General features: G+C 39.4%; 1 non-coding gene across 1 annotated transcript; it reads left to right on the top strand.

The window, feature by feature from the left end:
• Positions 1-6010: 6010 nt before the first annotated feature.
• On the top strand, positions 6011-6118 carry LOC148547619 (small nucleolar RNA R71). Its single transcript, XR_015897403.1, has one exon. It is a non-coding gene; the product is annotated as a small nucleolar RNA R71 (small nucleolar RNA).
• The last annotated feature ends 14475 nt before the right edge of the window (positions 6119-20593 follow it).

Below are 20593 nucleotides of genomic sequence, written 5' to 3'. Positions count from 1 at the left end.
TTGTTAGAAAGCTTCTCGATCTAATTCCATTGGTTAGTTGTCTTAGGAAAGAAACTATCCATAATTGGAATCCTTCGAAACCTTGGGAAAGGAATGGAGGATTCATGCTAGAGAAGCTTTCTAACAGTGAATTGGATTGGGGTTTGGATGGATATTGTGACATGTAATCCTACCAAATTGTGGTTCATGAAACTGTGTGGTATAATCAGTGATCGAGCATCATCTCTTCTTATGAACATTTAAACCAAGGGATTGGGAATTTGTTTGTTTTTAGAGAGAATTGGTGAGCCAAGGGATTGGGATCCAATCATATAAGATTGCCAAGCAAAATTCAATGAATGCATTGGTTGAGGAAGGGAAAGAAAAAATGTTTGATTCGGAGATCTCAATATCTCCTGAAACCCAATGAATTCCCCATTTCTGATTGATGCACGAAATTGTGTTCCATGTTCTTTGTACTTGTGTGAGATTAACAATATATAATTGTATTGAATCCTCATTCTGGCTCTATGTGTGGACACAACTCCGTTTAACTAACCAGCAAGTGCACTGGGTCGTCCAAGTAATACCTTACGTGAGTAAGGGTCGAATCCCACGGAGATTGTTGGTATGAAGCAAGCTATGGTCACCTTGCAAATCTCAGTCAGGCGGATTTAAACATGATATTTTATTAGATTCAAATAAACAATAAAAGGGATAGAGATACTTATGTAGATTCATTGGCAGGAATTTCAGATAAGCGAATGGAGATGCTTTTCGTTCCTCTGAACCTCTGCTTTCCTGCTATCTTCATCCAATCAGTCTTACTCCTTTCCATGGCTGGCTTTATGCAAGGGCATCACCGTTGTCAGTGGCTACATCCCCTCCTCTCAGTGAATCATATGCTCACGCACCCTGTCACGGCACGGCTATTCATCTGTCGGTTCTCGATCATGCTGGAATAGGATTCACCCTCCTTTTGCGTCTGTCACTAACGCCCAGCACTCGCGAGTTTGAAGCTCGTCACAGTCATTCAATCATTGAATCCTACTCAGAATACCACAGACAAGGTTTAGACCTTCCGGATTCTCTTGAATGCCGCCATCATTCTAGCTTACGCCACGAAGATTCCGGTTAAGAGATCTAAGAGATACTCATTCTAGCTTAATTCATGTAGAACAGAAGTGTTTGTCAGGCACGCGTTCATAAGGGGGAAGGATGATGAGCGTCACACATAATCATCACCTTCATCACGTTCTTGGGTGCGAATGGATATCTTAGAAGAGAAATAAGAAGAATTGAATAGAAAACAGTAGTACTTTGCATTAATCTTTGAGGAACAGCAGAGCTCCACACCTTAATCTATGGAGTGTAGAAACTCTACCGTATGAAAATACATAAGTGAAGGTCCAGGCATGGCCGAGATGGCCAGCCCCCAAAGTCTAAGAACAATGCGTTCAAAGATGATCCTAAGATCCTAAGATGATCAAAAGATGCCCTATACAATAGTAAAGGGTCCTATTTATAATAAACTAGTCACTAGGGTTTACATGAGTAAGTAATTGATGCATAAATCCACTTCTGGGGCCCACTTGGTGTGTGTTTGGGCTGAGCTTAAGTGTAGCACGTGCAGAGGCCATTTGTGGAGTTGAACGCCAGTTTCTGTGCCAGTTTGGGCGTTCAACTCTGGTTTTGGATCCTTTTCTGGCGCTGGACGCCAGATTTGGGCAGAAGGCTGGCGTTGAACGCCAGTTTACGTCGTCAATTCATGGCCAAAGTATGGACTATTATATTTTGCTGGAAAGCCCTGGATGTCTACTTTCCAACGCAATTGGAAGCGCGCCATTTCGAGTTCTGTAGCTCCAGAAAATCCACTTTGAGTGCAGGGAGGTCAGAATCCAACAGCATTAGCAGTCCTTTTTCAACCTCTGAATCTGATTTCTGCTCAAGTCCCTCAATTTCAGCCAGAAAATACCTGAAATCACAGAAAAACACACAAACTCATAGTAAAGTCCAGAAATGTGAATTTAACACAAAATCTATTAAAAACATCCCTAAAAGTAACTAGATCCTACTAAAAACAATGCCAAAAAGCGTATAAATTATCCGCTCATCACAACACCAAACTTAAATTGTTGCTTGTCCCCAAACAACTGAAAATCAAAATAGGATAAAAAGAATATAATATACTATAAATTCCAAACTATCAATGAAACAGAGCTTCAATCATATGAGCGGGACTTATAGCTTTTTGCCTCTTGAATAGTTTTGGCATCTCACTTTATCCATTGAGGTTCAGAATGATTGGCATCTATAGGAACTTCAGATTTCGAATAGTGTTATTGACTCTCTTAGTTCAGTATGATGATTCTTGAACACAACTTCTTTATGAGTCTTGGCCGTGGCCCTAAGCACTTTGTTTTCCAGTATTACCACCGGATACATAAATGCCACAGACACATAATTGGGTGAACCTTTTCAGATTGTGACTCAGCTTTGCTAAAGTCCCCAATTAGAGGTGTCCAGGTTTCTTAAGCACACTCTTTTTTTTGCTTTGGACCTTGACTTTAACCGTTCAGTCTCAAGTCTTCACTTGACACCTACACGCCACAAGCACATGGTTAGGGACAGCTTGGTTTAGTCGCTTAGACCAGGATTTTATTCCTTTAGGCCCTCCTATCCACTGATGCTCAAAGCCTTGGGATCCTTTTTATTTGCCCTTGCCTTTTGATTTTAAGGGTTATTGGCTTTTTCTGCTTGCTTTTTCTTTTTCTTTCTATTTTTTTTTTCGCCTATTTTTTTTTTTTTCTGCAAGCTTTGTTCTTTGCCGCTTTTTCTTGCTTCAAGAATCATTTTTATGATTTTTCAGATTATCAAATAACATGTCTCCTAGTCATCATTCTTTCAAGAGCCAACATATTTAACATTCTTAAACAACAACTTCAAAAGACATATGCACTGTTCAAGCATACATTCAGAAAACAAGAAGCATTATCACCACATCAATATAATTAAGCTAAGTTCAAGGATAAATTCGAAACTCATGTACTTCTTGTTCTTTTGAATTAAAACAGTTTTTATTTTAAGAGAGGTGATGGATTCATAGGACATTCATAACTTTAAGACAAAGTTACTAACTACTAATGATCATGTAATGAAGACACAAACACAGATAAGCACATAACATAGAAAACGAAAAACAGAAGAAATAAGAACAAGGAATGAATCCACCTTAGTAATGGTGGCGTTTCCTTCTTGAGGAACCAATGATGTCCTTGAGCTCTTCTATGTCTCTTCCTTGTCTTTGTTGCTCCTCCTTCATTGCTTTTAGATCTTCTCTGATTTCATGAAGGATGATGGAGTGCTCTTGATGTTCCACCCTTAGTTGCTTCCAATAATTGTGTGGAAGAAAGTGTATCCCTTGAGGTATCTCAGGGATCTCTTGATTTGCAGTCAAATGTTCTACCACTGAGCTATAGACCCTTGATGGAAGCTGTTGTCTTCCCTTTCCTCTTTCTAGAGGTTTCTCTGGCCTTAGGTGCCATTAATGGTTATGGAAAAAAACAAAAAAGCTATGCTTTTACCACACCAAACTTAGAATGTTGCTCGCCCTCGAGCAAAAGAAGAAAGAATAGAAGAAGAAGAGGGTATGGAGGAGATGGATGGCTGTGTGTATTCGGCCATATGGGTGGGATTGGGTGGGAAATTGGTTTTGAATTTTGAAGGTAGGTGGAGTTTATGAGGTAGGTTTATTGGGAAGAGTGGGTGGATGTGAGTGGTGAAGGTTTAGTGGGGAAGAGATATTGAGGTGATTGGTGAGGGGTTTTTTAGGGAAGAGTGTTTATGGGGTTGTGTGAAAGAGAGTGGTGAGAAGAGGTGAGTGGAGGTAGGTGGGGATCCTGTGGGGTCCACAGATCCTGAGTGGATCTTGTGGGGTCCACAGATCCTGGGTGGATCCTGTGGGGTCCACAGATCCTTAGGTGTTCAAGGATTTACATCCCTGCACCCATTAGGCATGTAAAAATGCCTTTGTATCCAACTCTGGGCGTTCAGCGCCAGGTTGGTGGCCATTTTGGGCATTCAACGCCCATCTGTGTGCCATTTCTGGCGTTGAACGCCAGAACCATGCCTGTTCTGGCGCTGAACGCCAGACAGATGCTCCTCCAGGGTGTGACTTTTCTTCTGCTGTTTTTGATTCCGTTTTCAATTTTTATATTTATTTTGTGACTCCACATGATCATGAACCTAAGAAAACATGAAAAATAAGAATTAGATATACATTGGGTTGCCTCCCGACAAGCGCTTCTTTAATGTCAATAGCTTGACAGTGGGCTCTCATGGAGCCTCACAGATGTGCAGAGTTTTGTTGAAACTCTCCAACACCAAACTTAGAGTTTGGATATGGGAGTTCAACACCAAACTTAGAGTTTGGTTGTGGCCTCCCAACACCAAACTTAGAGTTTGACTGTGGGGGCTCTGGTTGACTCTGCTTTGAGAGAAGCTTTTCATGCTTCCTCATCATGGTTGCAGAGGGAGATCCTTGAGTTTTGAATACAAGGGAGTTCTCATTCCATTGAAGGACTATTTCACCTCTGTCAACATCAATCACAGCTCTTGCTGTGGCCAGGAAAGGTCTTCCTAGGATGATGGATTCATCCTCTTCCTTTCCAGTATCCAGGACTATGAAATCAGCAGGGATGTAAAGGCCCTCAACTTTTACCAATACATCTTCTACGTGTCCATAAGCCTGTCTTCTTGAGCTGTCTGCCATCTCTAGTGAGATTTTAGCAGCTTGCACCCCATAGATTCCCAGTTTCTCTATTACAGAGAGGGGCATGAGGTTTATACCTGAACTAAGGTCACACAGAGCTTTGAAGATCATGGTGCCTATGGTACAAGGTAGTATGAACTTTCCAGGATCCTGTCTCTTCTGAGGTAATGTCAGTTGATCCAGATCACTTAGTTCATTGATGAACAAGGGAGGTTCAACTTCCCAAGCATCAATGCCAAACAATTTGGCATTTAGCTTCATGATTGCACCAAGAAACTTGGCAGTTTGCTCTTCAGTAACATCCTCATTCTCTTCAGAAGAGGAATACTCATCAGAGCTCATGAAGGGCATAAGGAGGTTCAATGGGATCTCTATGGTCTCAAGATGAGCCTCAGAGTCCTTTGATTTCCCAGAGGGAAGCTCCTTATTGATCACTGGACGTCCCAGGAGGTCTTCCTCCTTAGGATTCACGTCCTCTCCTCTCCTCACAGGTTCGGCCATGGCGCTTATGTCAATGGCCTTGCACTCTCCTTTTGGGTTCTCTTCTGTATTGCTTGGGAGAGTACTAGGAGGGATTTCAGTGATCCTTTTACTCAGCTGGCCCACTTGTGCTTCCAGATTTCTAATGGAAGATCTTGTTTCATTCATGAAACTTACAGTGGCCTTAGATAGATCAGAGACTAGATTTGCTAAATTAGAAGTATTTTGTTCAGAGTTCTCTGTCTGTTGCTGAGTTGATGATGGAAAAGGCTTGCTATTGCTAAACCTGTTTCTTCCACCATTATTAAAGCCTTGTTGGGGCTTTTGATCCTTCCATGAGAAATTTGGATGATTTCTCCATGTTGAGTTATAGGTGTTTCCATAAGGTTCACCTAAGTAATTTACCTTTGCTATTGCAGGGTTCTCAGGATCATAAGCTTCTTCTTCAGAAGATGCCTCTTGAGTACTGTTGGATGCAGCTTGCATTCCATGCAGACTCTGAGAAATCATATTGACTTGCTGAGTCAATATTTTATTCTGAGCCAATATGGCATTCAGAGTATCAACTTCAAGAACTCCCTTCTTCATAGGCGTCCCATTACTCACAGGATTCCTTTCAGAAGTGTACATGAACTGGTTATTAGCAACCATGTCAATGAGTTCTTGAGCTTCTGCAGGCGTTTTCTTTAGGTGAATGGATCCACCTGCAGAAGTGTCCAGTGACATCTTTGATAGCTCAGATAAACCATCATAGAATATATCCAGGATGGTCCATTCTGAAAGCATGTCAGAAGGACACTTTTTGGTCAACTGTTTGTATCTTTCCCAAGCTTCATAGAGGGATTCACCTTCTTTCTGTCTGAAGGTTTGAACATCAGCTCTAAGCTTGCTCAGCTTTTGAGGAGGAAAGTACTTGGCTAAGAAAGCCGTGACCAGCTTATCCCAAGAGTTCAGGCTGTCTTTGGGTTGAGAATCCAACCATAATCTAGCTCTGTCTCTTACAGCAAAAGGGAAAAGCATGAGCCTGTAGACTTCAGGATCTACTCCATTAGTCTTAACAGTATCACATATCTGCAAGAATTCAGTTAAGAACTGAAAAGGATCTTCAGATGGAAGTCCATGAAACTTGCAGTTCTGCTGCATCAGAGAAACTAATTGAGGTTTCAGCTCAAAGTTGTTTGCTCCAATGGCAGGAATGGAGATGCTTCTTCCATGTAAATTGGAATTAGGTGCAGTAAAGTCACCAAGCATCCTCCTTGCATTATTATTATTTTCGGCTGCCATCTCCTCTTCCTGTTCGAAAATTTCTGAAAGGTTTTCTCTAGATTGTTGTATTTTAGCTTCTCTTTAATTTTCTCTTCAGAGTCCTTTCAGGTTCTGGATCTGCTTCCACAAGAATGTTCTTATCCTTGCTCCTGCTCATAATACAAGGAAGAATGGACAGAAAAATGATAATAATAATAATAGAGATCCTTTATACCACAGTATAGGGATCCCTTATGTAAGTAGAAGAAAAGAGGAAGAAATTCGAACACAGATAGAAGAGGGGGTTCGAATTTGGTGATGATGTGAGGAAGAGATGTTAGTTAATGAATGAATAAATAGAATAGGATGAGAGAGAAGGAGGGAATTTTCGAAAATCATTTTTGAAAAGGGGTTAGTGATTTTTGAAAATGGTTTTTGAAAAATTAGTTAGTATTTTTCGAATTTTTTTTTTGAAATAAAAAAATAAAAATAATTAGTTAATTAAAAAGAAATTTTTGAAAAAGGGGAGGATATTTTCGAAAATTGAGAGGGAGAGTTAGTTAGGTGGTTTTGAAAAAGTTAAGAAACAAACAAAAAGTTAGTTAGTTAGTTGAAACAAATTTTTGAAAAGATAAGAGGTTAGGAGGTTAGAAAAGATATTTTGAAAAGATATTTTTGAAAAAGATAAGATAAGAAGATATTTTTGAAAAGATATGATAGAAATTAGTTTTGAAAAAGATTTGATTTTTAAAATCACAATTAATGACTTGATTCATAAGAAATCACAAGATATGATTCTAGAACTTAAAGTTTGAATCTTTCTTAACAAGCAAGTAACAAACTTCAAATTTTTGAATCAAAACATTAATTGATTATGTTATTTTCGAAAATTATGATATAAAATAAGAAAAAGATTTTTGAAAAATATTTTTGGAATTTTCGAAAATAACTAAGAACTTTGAAAAAGATTTGATTTTTGAAAAAGATTTTGAAAAAGATAAGATTTTCAAATTGAAAATTTGATTTGACTCATGAGAAACAATTTGATTTTAAAATTTTTTGAAAAAGTCAATCCAAATTTTCGAATTTGATGAGAGAAAAAGGGAAAGATATTTTTTTTGATTTTTTGAATTTTTTTGAAAAACATGAAAATTATGCAATGCATGAAATTTTTAGATCAAAACATGTGATGCATGCAAGAATGCTATGAATGTCAAGATGAACACCAAGAACACTTTGAATGTCATGATGAACATCAAGAACATTTTTTTGAAAAATTTTAATGCAAAGAAAACATGTAAGACACCAAACTTAGAATTCTTTAATGCTTAGACACTAAGAATTCAATAATGCATATGAAAAACATGAAAAGACACAAAACAAAAAATCATCAAGATCAAACAAGAAGACTTACCAAGAACAACTTGAAGATCATGAGGAACACTATGAATGCATGAAATTTTCGAAAAATGCTAGATGCATATGCAAGTGACACCAAACTTATAATGTGACTCAAGACTCAAACAAGAAACAGGAAATATTTTTGATTTTTGTGATTTTCTAAAATTTTTTTGGATTTTTCTTTTAATTTTTTCGAAAATATTTGGGAAAAAGGAAGCAATGAATTCATAGTCCTCAATCAAAATCCTGGGAATTAGACATGGCTTAATAGCCAGCCAAGCTAAAACATGTTATATGAGACACTAGAATTCATTCTCAAAAATTTTGAAGAAAAATATATTTTTGAAAACATTTTTATTTTTAATTTTTTTTTTCGAAAACAGATGAGAGATTTTTGAAAATATTTTTGAAAGATTTTTGAAAACAAAACGAAAAGAAAATTACCTAATCTGAGCAACAAGATGAACCGTCAGTTGTCCAAACTCAAACAATCCCCGGCAACGGCGCCAAAAACTTGATGCACGAAATTGTGTTCCATGTTCTTTGTACTTGTGTGAGATTAACAATATATAATTGTATTGAATCCTCATTCTGGCTCTATGTGTGGACACAACTCCGTTTAACTAACCAGCAAGTGCACTGGGTCGTCCAAGTAATACCTTACGTGAGTAAGGGTCGAATCCCACGGAGATTGTTGGTATGAAGCAAGCTATGGTCACCTTGCAAATCTCAGTCAGGCGGATTTAAACATGATATTTTATTAGATTCAAATAAACAATAAAAGGGATAGAGATACTTATGTAGATTCATTGGCAGGAATTTCAGATAAGCGAATGGAGATGCTTTTCGTTCCTCTGAACCTCTGCTTTCCTGCTATCTTCATCCAATCAGTCTTACTCCTTTCCATGGCTGGCTTTATGCAAGGGCATCACCGTTGTCAGTGGCTACATCCCCTCCTCTCAGTGAATCATATGCTCACGCACCCTGTCACGGCACGGCTATTCATCTGTCGGTTCTCGATCATGCTGGAATAGGATTCACCCTCCTTTTGCGTCTGTCACTAACGCCCAGCACTCGCGAGTTTGAAGCTCGTCACAGTCATTCAATCATTGAATCCTACTCAGAATACCACAGACAAGGTTTAGACCTTCCGGATTCTCTTGAATGCCGCCATCATTCTAGCTTACGCCACGAAGATTCCGGTTAAGAGATCTAAGAGATACTCATTCTAGCTTAATTCATGTAGAACAGAAGTGTTTGTCAGGCACGCGTTCATAAGGGGGAAGGATGATGAGCGTCACACATAATCATCACCTTCATCACGTTCTTGGGTGCGAATGGATATCTTAGAAGAGAAATAAGAAGAATTGAATAGAAAACAGTAGTACTTTGCATTAATCTTTGAGGAACAGCAGAGCTCCACACCTTAATCTATGGAGTGTAGAAACTCTACCGTATGAAAATACATAAGTGAAGGTCCAGGCATGGCCGAGATGGCCAGCCCCCAAAGTCTAAGAACAATGCGTTCAAAGATGATCCTAAGATCCTAAGATGATCAAAAGATGCCCTATACAATAGTAAAGGGTCCTATTTATAATAAACTAGTCACTAGGGTTTACATGAGTAAGTAATTGATGCATAAATCCACTTCCGGGGCCCACTTGGTGTGTGTTTGGGCTGAGCTTAAGTGTAGCACGTGCAGAGGCCATTTGTGGAGTTGAACGCCAGTTTCTGTGCCAGTTTGGGCGTTCAACTCTGGTTTTGGATCCTTTTCTGGCGCTGGACACCAGATTTGGGCAGAAGGCTGGCGTTGAACGCCAGTTTACGTCGTCAATTCTTGGCCAAAGTATGGACTATTATATATTGCTGGAAAGCCCTGGATGTCTACTTTCCAACGCAATTGGAAGCGCGCCATTTCGAGTTTTGTAGCTCCAGAAAATCCACTTTGAGTGCAGGGAGGTCAGAATCCAACAGCATTAGCAGTCCTTTTTCAACCTCTGAATCTGATTTCTGCTCAAGTCCCTCAATTTCAGCCAGAAAATACCTGAAATCACAGAAAAACACACAAACTCATAGTAAAGTCCAGAAATGTGAATTTAACACAAAATCTATTAAAAACATCCCTAAAAGTAACTAGATCCTACTAAAAACATACTAAAAACAATGCCAAAAAGCGTATAAATTATCCGCTCATCACTGATCTATCACTTCTCTTTACATTCTGCAATTAAATTCATGCAATCACCCCGATCCCTTTTTAATTTCAGCAATTTAGCTTCTCGCTCTTTAATTCATGCAATTTTACATTCCGCAATTCTCATCTAAATCTTGATTCCGCTCAACTAGAACACACTTCTAATCCGAATTGCTCACTCAACCAATCCTTGTGGGATTCGACCTCACTCTATTGTGAGTTTTTACTTGACGATAACCGATGCACTTGCCGGAAGGAATTTTTGCCGATCGTGCAATTTCTTAAAATCGTAGCATCAGCCGTCTACTCCTTCATTTGAGTGGGTAAAACTTATCTCTATTAGCTTTACTGTCCCACTTGAGTATGATATTCTTGAAACGGATGGCCAACTTAGAAGGCTTTGTGGAATGAAGCATAAGAGAAAGATATTTAGTGGTTGGAGTTGTAAATCAAGAATCATCAAGGTTGAGACTTCAAGAGCTAGATGCAAGGGTTGGACTAGTGATCAATTGGTTTGATCTAAGAGAAAAGTTTGGTACTTCATTGAGAATTCAAATTGCTTGCCACCCGGTTGGAACAATGATGATCAACTTCAAGACGGTGTAGAAACAAGATTTGGGATCCCAGCCTACAAAAGGATCAACTTAGGGAGCTCAAAGCTTGTGAAGAACTTCATTAAGGCTTGATGACTTCACTTAGGAATGTTGGAGCTTATTGGAAGTCTAAGCGTTGGTGGAAGTGTCAAGATGAATTCAAGCACAAGCCACTATGACAAGGAGCTCACCTAATGTCCAACTTAAGGACTTTAACTAAAAGTGCTAGGTGGCAGACACCCCACTATGGTAAATTCTTCCATTTTTCCTCTTTTATTTACATTGGTAATAAGTTAAATTTTTATTTTTAGTTAGGTTTATTTAGTTTACATTATGATTTTGCTTATTAATTAATGTTTGACATTACTTTGGTAGCCTGTTAAAAAAAAAGAGGCTATCACGCGTGCGCGTGACCGATGTGTACGCGTCGACGCCCAAAACTGGTTCGTGCCCAAACCGTGCTGGAACGGCACAACAGCACGGTCTAGATAGAAAGTTGTGCCAGGACCCCGTTGGTGGGGTGCTAGGCACACATGTGTACGCACAAGTGGTGAAAATGCTCAATCATGAGTATGCATGTATGCATGACTCTCCATTTTAACGTGGTACGTAGAAGAATAGACGTGGGAAGTGAAGGCTTTCACATAGGACGTGGCCATCATGCGTACTGATGGACTAGATTTACACTATATCAAAATATAATGGATCCGTCTTTGGCAAGTATACCAAATTGTGGTCAAGTAATAACTCACAGTAGAGTGAGGTCGAATCCCACAGAGATTGATAGATTGAGCAACTTTAATTAATGGGTGAATTAGTCAAGCTAGTTAATAAGAATTGTTGAGTGCAGAATTCTAACTAGCAGAAAGGTAAATGACTTAAAGATAAAGGAAAGCCATAAAGTGCAGAAAAGTAAATGCATAAAAGTAAATTGCAGAAACATAAATGACTGAATTGTGAATGGGAAATGGGTTGATTGCAGAAATTAAAGAAAGTTATATAAGGAATAGGAAAGATGGGAATATGGGAAATTCATTGGGATTAGGAGATGTTGTTCTCTTTGGATCAAATCTAGATCATCTCATCTTCAATCATGCAACTCATTGACCTCTTGGCAATCATGATTGATTGAACCCCAATTCCTTGGTGATTCAATCTCTCAAATCTTGATAATCAGCTAATTCCTTGGTCTAATTTCACATGAAGAGAGATAAGCTTGGTCCCTGATTATACCACACATCCTCATAGATCCAAATGGTGGGTGGATTTCATGTCACCATATCTAATCCCAAAATCCAGATCTACTCAAGTGTGAGAAGGGATTTTAGGCATGGTTCCATTTTTCCTTTTCCAAGGTTCCCATGAAACCCAAATTGCATTCAACCTCTTTTTCATGATGATTGAACACTAGACTTGAGAAACAAAATTCCTTCTAGCAAATCAAAGAGAAGATGAAGAGAAGAAAAAATTCACTATCATTAATCCATCAAGTACAACAGAGCTCCCTCTCCCAATGAGAGGCAGTTTAACTACTCATAGCTTGGAGAAAAGTACAAGAGATGGAAGAAGATGAAGTGAAGTAAAAACTACTACTAGCCAACCCCTCTAACCAATTGATCAACCCCTTTTTCAGTACTCTTAGGGGGGGTATTTATACTACTCCTATAACTAGAAAATGAAAATTACAAAAAGGAAAAGAAAATTACAATTGAAAATAAAAGAAAAACTCATTAAAATGAACCATGTGCCTGGCGTGTGAGCGGCGTGCCACACCCAGCTTCTCAGCTTGGCTTGGCGTGCCACACCTGGCTTCCAAGTGGCACACCTCCTTTGTTTAGCTAGCCTGGCGTGCCACGTCTTCGAGCTCAAGTGGCACGCCCATTGTGACTCCCCCCTTCTTCCTCTCTGGAAACTTGAACTAGCGTCGCACGCCCAGAACCGGCGTGCCACGCCCTCAATGGACTCTTCAGCCTTCTCCTCTGGAAAATATACTTGGCATGCCACACCCAGCAGTGGTGTGCCACGCCCTCAATAAGGCCTTCATTGTCTTCTATGGAGAGTTGAATTGGCGTGCCACGCTCAGGTCTGGCATGCCACGCCCTTAGTAGTGCAAGATCAACCTTCTCTGGTCCAGTGAATTGGCGTGCCACGCCTAAAATCCAAAGTGGCACGCCCATTGATCTTCTTCCTTGGAGGCTTGTGCTGGCGTGCCATGCCTTCGATCTCATGTGGCACGCCCTTGTTGCGGTTGCATTCTTCCTCTCTAGACCAATGAACTGGCATGCCATGCCTTCAATCTCAAGTGGAACGCCCATTATGGTGTTGAGCTCTTCAAGATTGGCGTGCCATGCCTAGAACTCAAGTGGCACGCCCAAAATATGTACAAGGTTGCGTGGCACAAGGTTGGCGTGCCACGCCTCAAACATCAAGTGGCACGCCCATTGTGTTGAACCTTCCACTCTCTTCTGCTTAGTTGAACGGGTGTGCCACGCCTCTTGTGGGTGTTCAAGAATGCTCTCTGGAATGTATAGTTGGTGTGCCACGCCTGGCCTTGGCATGCCACGCCCATTATGCCTCATCTCTTTGGTGTGCCACGCCCATTGAAAGCTTTATGGACTCTCCTCTAGAACTGATAACTGGCGTGCCACACCCATTGGCTGGTGTGCCACGCCCATTTAGTTTGTTGGCGTTTGCACCAAGTGGCACGCCCAACACACACGCCCAGCTCCTTTTTCTTGCTTCCTTCTTCTTTTGTTGTTCTTTTCACTTAAAATTCAAGAAAAACTCATTTCAAAGCAATGTACCATAAAATTCATCATTTAGTTCCTGAAATTGCATTAATTAAATGAGATTTCACTATTTCTATGGTCTTTTTAGATAAGAGAAAGAGGTAGATGATGCAAGTCATCACAACACCAAACTTAAGTTTTGCTTGTTCCCAAGCAAATCAATGTGAATTGTTCTTAATTGATTGAGACTTGACCCTAAAGAGATGCATTCTCAATTAGAGATAGAGGCCAAACATCAATTCATGCATGAACTTTGTTATCATCATATCACAATGAACTCCCAGACTTTTGAGGATCTCTTTTAAGTGCTTGCCTTAAGAGCCCTTTCTATTGATTGTCACCTTGAAGTAGTAAGATTTGTTATTGTTTTTCTTTTCTTTTCATTCCTCTTTTATTTCTTTGATTGACCATGACTCTAAGTGTTTTGTCTCAAGACGATCCTTTAGGCTAAGCTTTCAATTAGCACTCCCAAACCAGTTGGTTTTAGGGTACTAGGTGTTGAAACACCCCTAAGAATTTACTTGCTCAGGTCTCTCTTCTTGACACATCTTCACCACAAGCATCTACTAGGATATTGGCTCTTTGAGCTATTTATTTCTTTCTTTTATCCTAGTAGTTGATTCTCAGAGCCTTGGGTCTTTTGCTTACTACTTCTTGGTTCTATGGATATTCAAGGGTCATCCTTGGCATCTACTTGTTATATCCTCTATGTCTAATTGTTCATTATGGTCTATTCACTTCCATATTTTTATTCATGATTACCTACTTTGTTCCTTATCTCTAAATCTTGAATTATCTCACTTGGGTCTTAGTCTCTTGCTCTTGTTTTTGCAACAACTCATCATTGATTTTTTTTAAAATAACTTGCTTTTATTGATGTAATGAAGACTTAATCAAAAAGACATTTTCTTTCTCAAATTCAAATAGAAACTCAAAGGACTCATAGAAAGACTTCTGAAATATAAGAAACTAAATAACAACTAACATATTAATGCAAACTATTAAGCAGAAATTCAGAAGATAAATTTCAACCATGGGACTCAACAACCTTGTATTCTTAAGCAGCTTCAATGCATATGCCCTTTCCCTTTATCCTTCTTTTGGAGGATTCATCACCATTCTTCTTTGTGGAGGCTCCTTCTTGTGCAAAGGTGTCTCTTGGCTTCTAAAAACCTAGCCTCCTCATATAAGTCATCTCCCTCTCTATGTGCTTGTCCACAATTTCCTCCTGTCTTACACTGAGCTCTTCCATTGCTTGCATGAATATTGGATAAGTGGGGTTCAAATTGGCTACTGCGTTACACAAGTGATTCAGCTTCACTTGTGCATAGCAGTCATATTGCCTTCTTGATATGGTCCTAGCCTCGTAAAGGGCCCTAAATTTAGCAAGGTTCCTCTGTTGCTCTTGTTGCTGCTCCATGATCTTGTTGAGGTTACCTTGCATCTCTCCCCAGTGAAATTGTCCCTGCTGCTCCTTCATGTACTCCATATTCCCTTGGAGTTGTTGGATACTTTCTTGCAATTGGTCCCTGGTGCACAAAATTATGATCATCAATGGCACCAACAGCTTGGTACGCACAATTGTAATCTCAACTCTTTATCACAACTCCACACAACTAACTAGCAAGTGCACTAGGTCGTCCAAGTAATAAATCTTACGTGAGTAAGGGTCGATCCCACGGAGACTGTCGGCTTGAAGCAAGCTATGGTCATCTTGTAAATCTCAGTCAGGCAGATTCAAATGGTTATGGAGAATTGATAATTAAAATATGAATAAAACATAAAATAAGATAGAGATACTTATGTAATTCATTGGTAGGAATTTCAGATAAGCGTATGGAGATGCTTTGTTCCTTCTAAACTTCTGCTTTCCTATTGCCTTCATCCAATCATTCATACTCCTTTCCATGGCAAGCTTTATGTTGGGAATCACCGTTGTCAATGGCTACTTCCCGTCCTCTCAGTGAAAATGTTCCAAATGCGCTGTCACCGCACGACTAATCATCTGTCGGTTCTCGATCATGTTGGAATAGGATCCAGTGATCCTTTTGCGTCTGTCACACGCCCAACACTCACGAGTTTGAAGCTCGTCACAGTCATCCCTTCCCAGATCCTACTCAGAATACCACAGACAAGGTTTAGACTTTCTGGATCTCAGGAATGGCCACCAATAATTCTAGCCTATACCACTAAGGTTCTAATCTTAGATTAGAAACCCAAGAGATACACATTCAAGCTTGATTGCATGTAGAACGGAAGTGGTTGTCAGGCACGCGTTCATAGGTGAGAATGATGATGAGTGTCACGGATAATCACATTCATCAAGTTGAAGAACGAGTGTATATCTTAGAGAAGAAGTAGGCATGAATTGAATAGAAAAACAGTAGTACTTTGCATTAATTCATGAAGAACAACAGAGCTCCACACCTTAATCTATGGTGTGTAGAAACTCTACCGTTGAAAATACATAAGAACAAGGTCTAGGCATGGCCGAATGGCCAGCCCTCATAAAGGTCTAAGATAGCATAAGACTAATCAAAGATCAAAAGTCTGTAAATACAATAGCAAAAGGTCCTATTTATAGAGAACTAGTAACCTAGGATTTATAGAAATGAGTAAATGATGCAGAATCCACTTCCGGGCCCACTTGGTTTGTGCTTGGGCTGAGCATTGGAGCTTTCATGTGTAGAGACTTTTCTTGGAGTTAAACGCCAGCATTTGTGCCAGTTTGGGCGTTTAACTCCAGCTTTTATGCCAGTTCTGGCATTTTGACGCTAGAATTTCTATGCTGACTTTGAACGCCACTTTGGGCCATCAAATCTTGGGCAAAGTATGAACTATTATATATTTCTGGAAAGCCCAGAATGTCTACTTTCCAACGCAATTGAGAGAGCACCAATTGAGTTTCTGTAGCTCCAGAAAATTCACTTCGAGTGCAGGGAGGTCAGAATCCAACAGCATATGCAGTCCTTTTTCAGCCTCTGAATCAGATTTTCGCTCATGTCCTCAATTTCAGCCAGAAAATACCTGAAATCATAGAAATGTGATTTTTATTTAAAAACTAATAAAAACATAATAAAACTAGCTAAAATATACCTAAAACATACTAAAAACAATGCCAAAAAGTGTATAAATTATCCGCTCATCACAACACCAAACTTAAATTGTTGCTTGTCCCCAAGCAACTGAAAATCAAGTAGGATAAAAAGAATAGAATATATAATGAATTCCAAAAACATCTATGAAGATCAGTTTTAATTAGATGAGCGGGGCTTTTAGCTTTTTGCTTCCGAACAGTTTTGGCATCTCACTTTATCCTTCGAAGTTCAGAATGATTGGCATCTATAGGAACTCAAAATTCAGATGGTGTTATTGATTCTCCTAGTTCAGTATGTTGATTCTTGAACACAGCTACTTTATGAGTCTTGGCCGTGACCCTAAACATTTTGTTTTCCAGTATTACCACCGGATACATAAATGCCACAGACACATAACTGGGTGAACCTTTTCAGATTGTGACTTAGCTTTGCTAGAGTCCCCAATTAGAGGTGTCCAGAGCTCTTAAGCACACTCTTTTTGCTTTGGACCACGACTTTAACCGCTCAATCTCAAGTTTTCACTTGACACCTTCACGCCACAAGCACATGGTTAGGGACAGCTTGGTTTAGCTGCTTAGGCCAGGATTTTATTCCTGTGGGCCCTCCTATCCACTGATGCTCAAAGCCTTGGATCCTTTTTTATTTTACCCTTGCCTTTTGGTTTAAAGGGCTATTGGCTTTTTCTGCTTGCTTTTTTCTTTCTTTCTCTTCTCTTTTTTTTCGCATATATATATATATTGCAAGCTTTTCACTGCTTTTTCTTGCTTCAAGAATCAATTTTAAGATTTTTCAGATTATCAAATAACATTTCTCCTTTTCCATCATTCTTTTAAGAGCCAACAATTTTAACAACAAATTCAAAAAATATGCATTGTTCAAGCATTCATTTAGAAAGACAAAAGTATTGCCACCACATCAAAATAACTAAACTGTTTTAAAATTCAAAATTCATGCACTTCTTTTTCTTTTTCAATTAAAAACATTTTCCATTTAAGAAAGGTGATGGATTCATTTTCATAGCTTTAAGGCATAGACACTTAGACACTAATGATCATGTAATAAAAACACAAACATAGATAAACATAAAGCATAAAAATTCAAAAAAAAATAGAAAATAAAGAACAAGCAAATTAAAGAACGGGTCCACCTTAGTGATGGCGGCTTGTTCTTCCTCTTGAAGATCTTATGGAGTGCTTGAGCTCCTCAATATCTCTTTCTTGCCTTTGTTGCTCCTCTCTCATAACTCTTTGGTCTTCTCTAATTTCATGGAGGAGGATAGAATGCTCTTGGTGCTCCACCCTTAGTTGTCCCATGTTGGAACTTAATTCTCCTAGGGAGGTGTTGATTTGCTCCCAATAGTTTTGTGGAGAAAAATGCATCCCTTGAGGTATTTCAGGGATTTCATGATGAGGAATTTCCTCATGCTCTTGTCCATGAGTGGGATCTCTTGTTTGCTCCATCCTTTTCTTAGTGATGGGCTTGTCCTCATCAATGAGGATGTCTTCCTCTATGTCAATTCTAGCTGAATTGCAAAGGTGACAAATAAGATGAGGGAAGGCTAACCTTGACAAAGTAGAGGACTTGTCCGCCACCTTGTAGAGTTCTAGGGATATAACCTCATGAACTTCTACTTCCTCTGCAATCATGATGCTATGGATCATGATAGCCCGGTCTATAGTAACTTCAGACCGGTTGCTAGTGGGAATGATTGAGCGTTGGATGAACTCCAACCATCCCCTAGCCACGGGCTTGAGGTCATGCCTTCTTAGTTGAACCTGCTTCCCTCTTGAATCCCTCTTCCATTGAGCGCCCTCTTCACAAATGTCTATGAGGACTTGGTCCAACCTTTGATCAAAGTTGACCCTTCTAGTGTAGGGGTGTGCATCTCCTTGCATCATTGGCAAGTTGAATGCCAACCTTACATTTTCCGGACTGAAATCTAAGTATTTTCCCCGAACCATTGTAAGCCAATTCTTTGGATCCGGGTTCACACTTTGATCATGGTTCTTGGTGATCCATGCATTGGCATAGAACTCTTGAACCATTAAGATTCCGACTTGTTGAATGGGGTTGGTGAGAACTTCCCAACCTCTTCTTTGAATCTCATGTCGGATCTCTGGATATTCACCCTTTTTGAGCTTGAAAGGGACCTCGGGGATCACTTTCTTCTTGGCCATGACTTCATAGAAGTGGTCTTGATGCACCTTTGAGATGAATCTCTCCATCTCCCATGACTCGGAGGTGGAAGCTTTTGCTTTCCCTTTCCTCTTTCTAGAGGTTTCTCCGGCCTTAGGTACCATAAATGGTTATGAAAAAACAAAAAGCAACGCTTTTACCACACCAAACTTAGAAGCTTTGCTCGTCCTCGAGCAAAAGAAGAATGAAGAGAGTAGAGGAAGAAGAAATAGAGGAGAGGAAGGTGGGTTAGTGTTTCGGCCAAGGGGGTGAAGTAGTGTTGAAGATGTGTGAAAATGAAGGAGTGAAGATGGGTTTATATAGGAGTGGAGGGAGGGTTTGGGTTCGGCCATGTATGGGTGGGTTTGGGAGGAAAAGTGTTTTGAATTTGAATGGTGAGGTAGGTGGGGTTTATGATGGATGGATGTGGATTGGTGAAGGGTTTATGGAGAAGAGGGTAAGTGATAAACCTATATTTTATGATATATTTTGTGCTTAGTTTGAGTGATTTATTCAATCCTTCACCCACTTATTCATATTAATTGTATAGTTTTTCTTTCCCTTCCTCATTATGTGATGTATGTGAAAAACATGTTTCCTATGTTTTAAAACTAATTATTTTAATTACCTTTAATTCCATTCGATGCCGTGACTAGTGTATTGAGTAGTTTCAGATCTTCTAAGGCAGGAATGACTTAAAGGATGGAAAGGAAACATACAAAAATGGAAGGAAAGCACAAAACGGAGTTTCTAAAGAAACTGGCATCCACGCGATCGCATGGGCGACGCGAACGCATGCCAAGCGCGAATCAACAGCAACGCGGCCGCATGACTGACGCGACCGCGCGCCTTAAGCAAAACACATATGATGCGGCCGCATGACTGACGCGACCGCGTGACAAGAAAAGCTTCGAATGACGCGACCGCGTGACCCACGCGGACGCGTGACAGAGGCCACGCACCAGAAATTACAGAAAACGCTCCCAGCGATTTCTAAAGCCCTTTTTGGCCCAAATCCAAGTCCAGAAGGCATAGACCAGAGGTTATGAAGTGAGGGAATGCATCCATTCATGGAGAGGCGACTTTAGTTTAGTTTTCATGAGTTAGATTTAGTTTGGAGAGAGGTTCTCTCCTCTCTCTTAGGATTAGGATTTAGAATTTCTCTTAATTCGGGAGTAACTCTCGATTTCAGGTTTAATGTTCCTTTACTTCAAGCTTCTCTTTTACTTTTATTCACTACTTTAGTTGATTATTTACTTTTGCAATTTAATTCATGAATTCTTCCATGTTACAGATTATTATTTTGGATTAATGTTATTTGAGGTATTTCAGTTAATATTGCTTTCTTTTATTTATTAGTTACAATTATTCCCAATCTGAAGACATTCTTATTCCAGTAGATTTACTTTTCTCCTTTTGGTTTTATTAGTTAAGAAATCAGTAACTCAGGAGTTATCAAACTCAAACATGCTTGAAAATTGTTATCTTTGTTAATTGAATTGAGCTTCAAGAATCCTAATCTTTTCTTAGAAAATAAAATAGGATCCGAAGATCAATCCAATTAATCCCTTGACCTTCCTTTATCTTAGTAAAGGTTAACAAAGCGGAATTAAGATTCAATTCTCATCATCATTGATAAGGATAGCCAGGATAGGACCTCTAGTTTCTCATACCTTGCCAAAAGTTTATTTACAGTCATTTATTTATTTTACTTGCCATTTAAATTGCTTGTCCTTCATTTACTTTATTCGCTAATTAAACTATTCACTCCTCATTCTCAAAACCCCAATTTACAATCTCCATAACCAGTAATAAGAACATACTTCCCTGCAGTTCCTTGAGAAGACGACCCGAGGTTTGAATACTTC

This window comes from Arachis ipaensis, chromosome B8 (genome assembly GCF_059453495.1).
Source record: "Arachis ipaensis isolate K30076 ecotype BB chromosome B8, ASM5945349v1, whole genome shotgun sequence".
In the NCBI taxonomy this organism is placed as follows: domain Eukaryota; kingdom Viridiplantae; phylum Streptophyta; class Magnoliopsida; order Fabales; family Fabaceae; genus Arachis; species Arachis ipaensis.
Note: the sequence above shows the minus strand (reverse complement) of the source record. Positions and strands in the feature narration are given on the sequence as shown.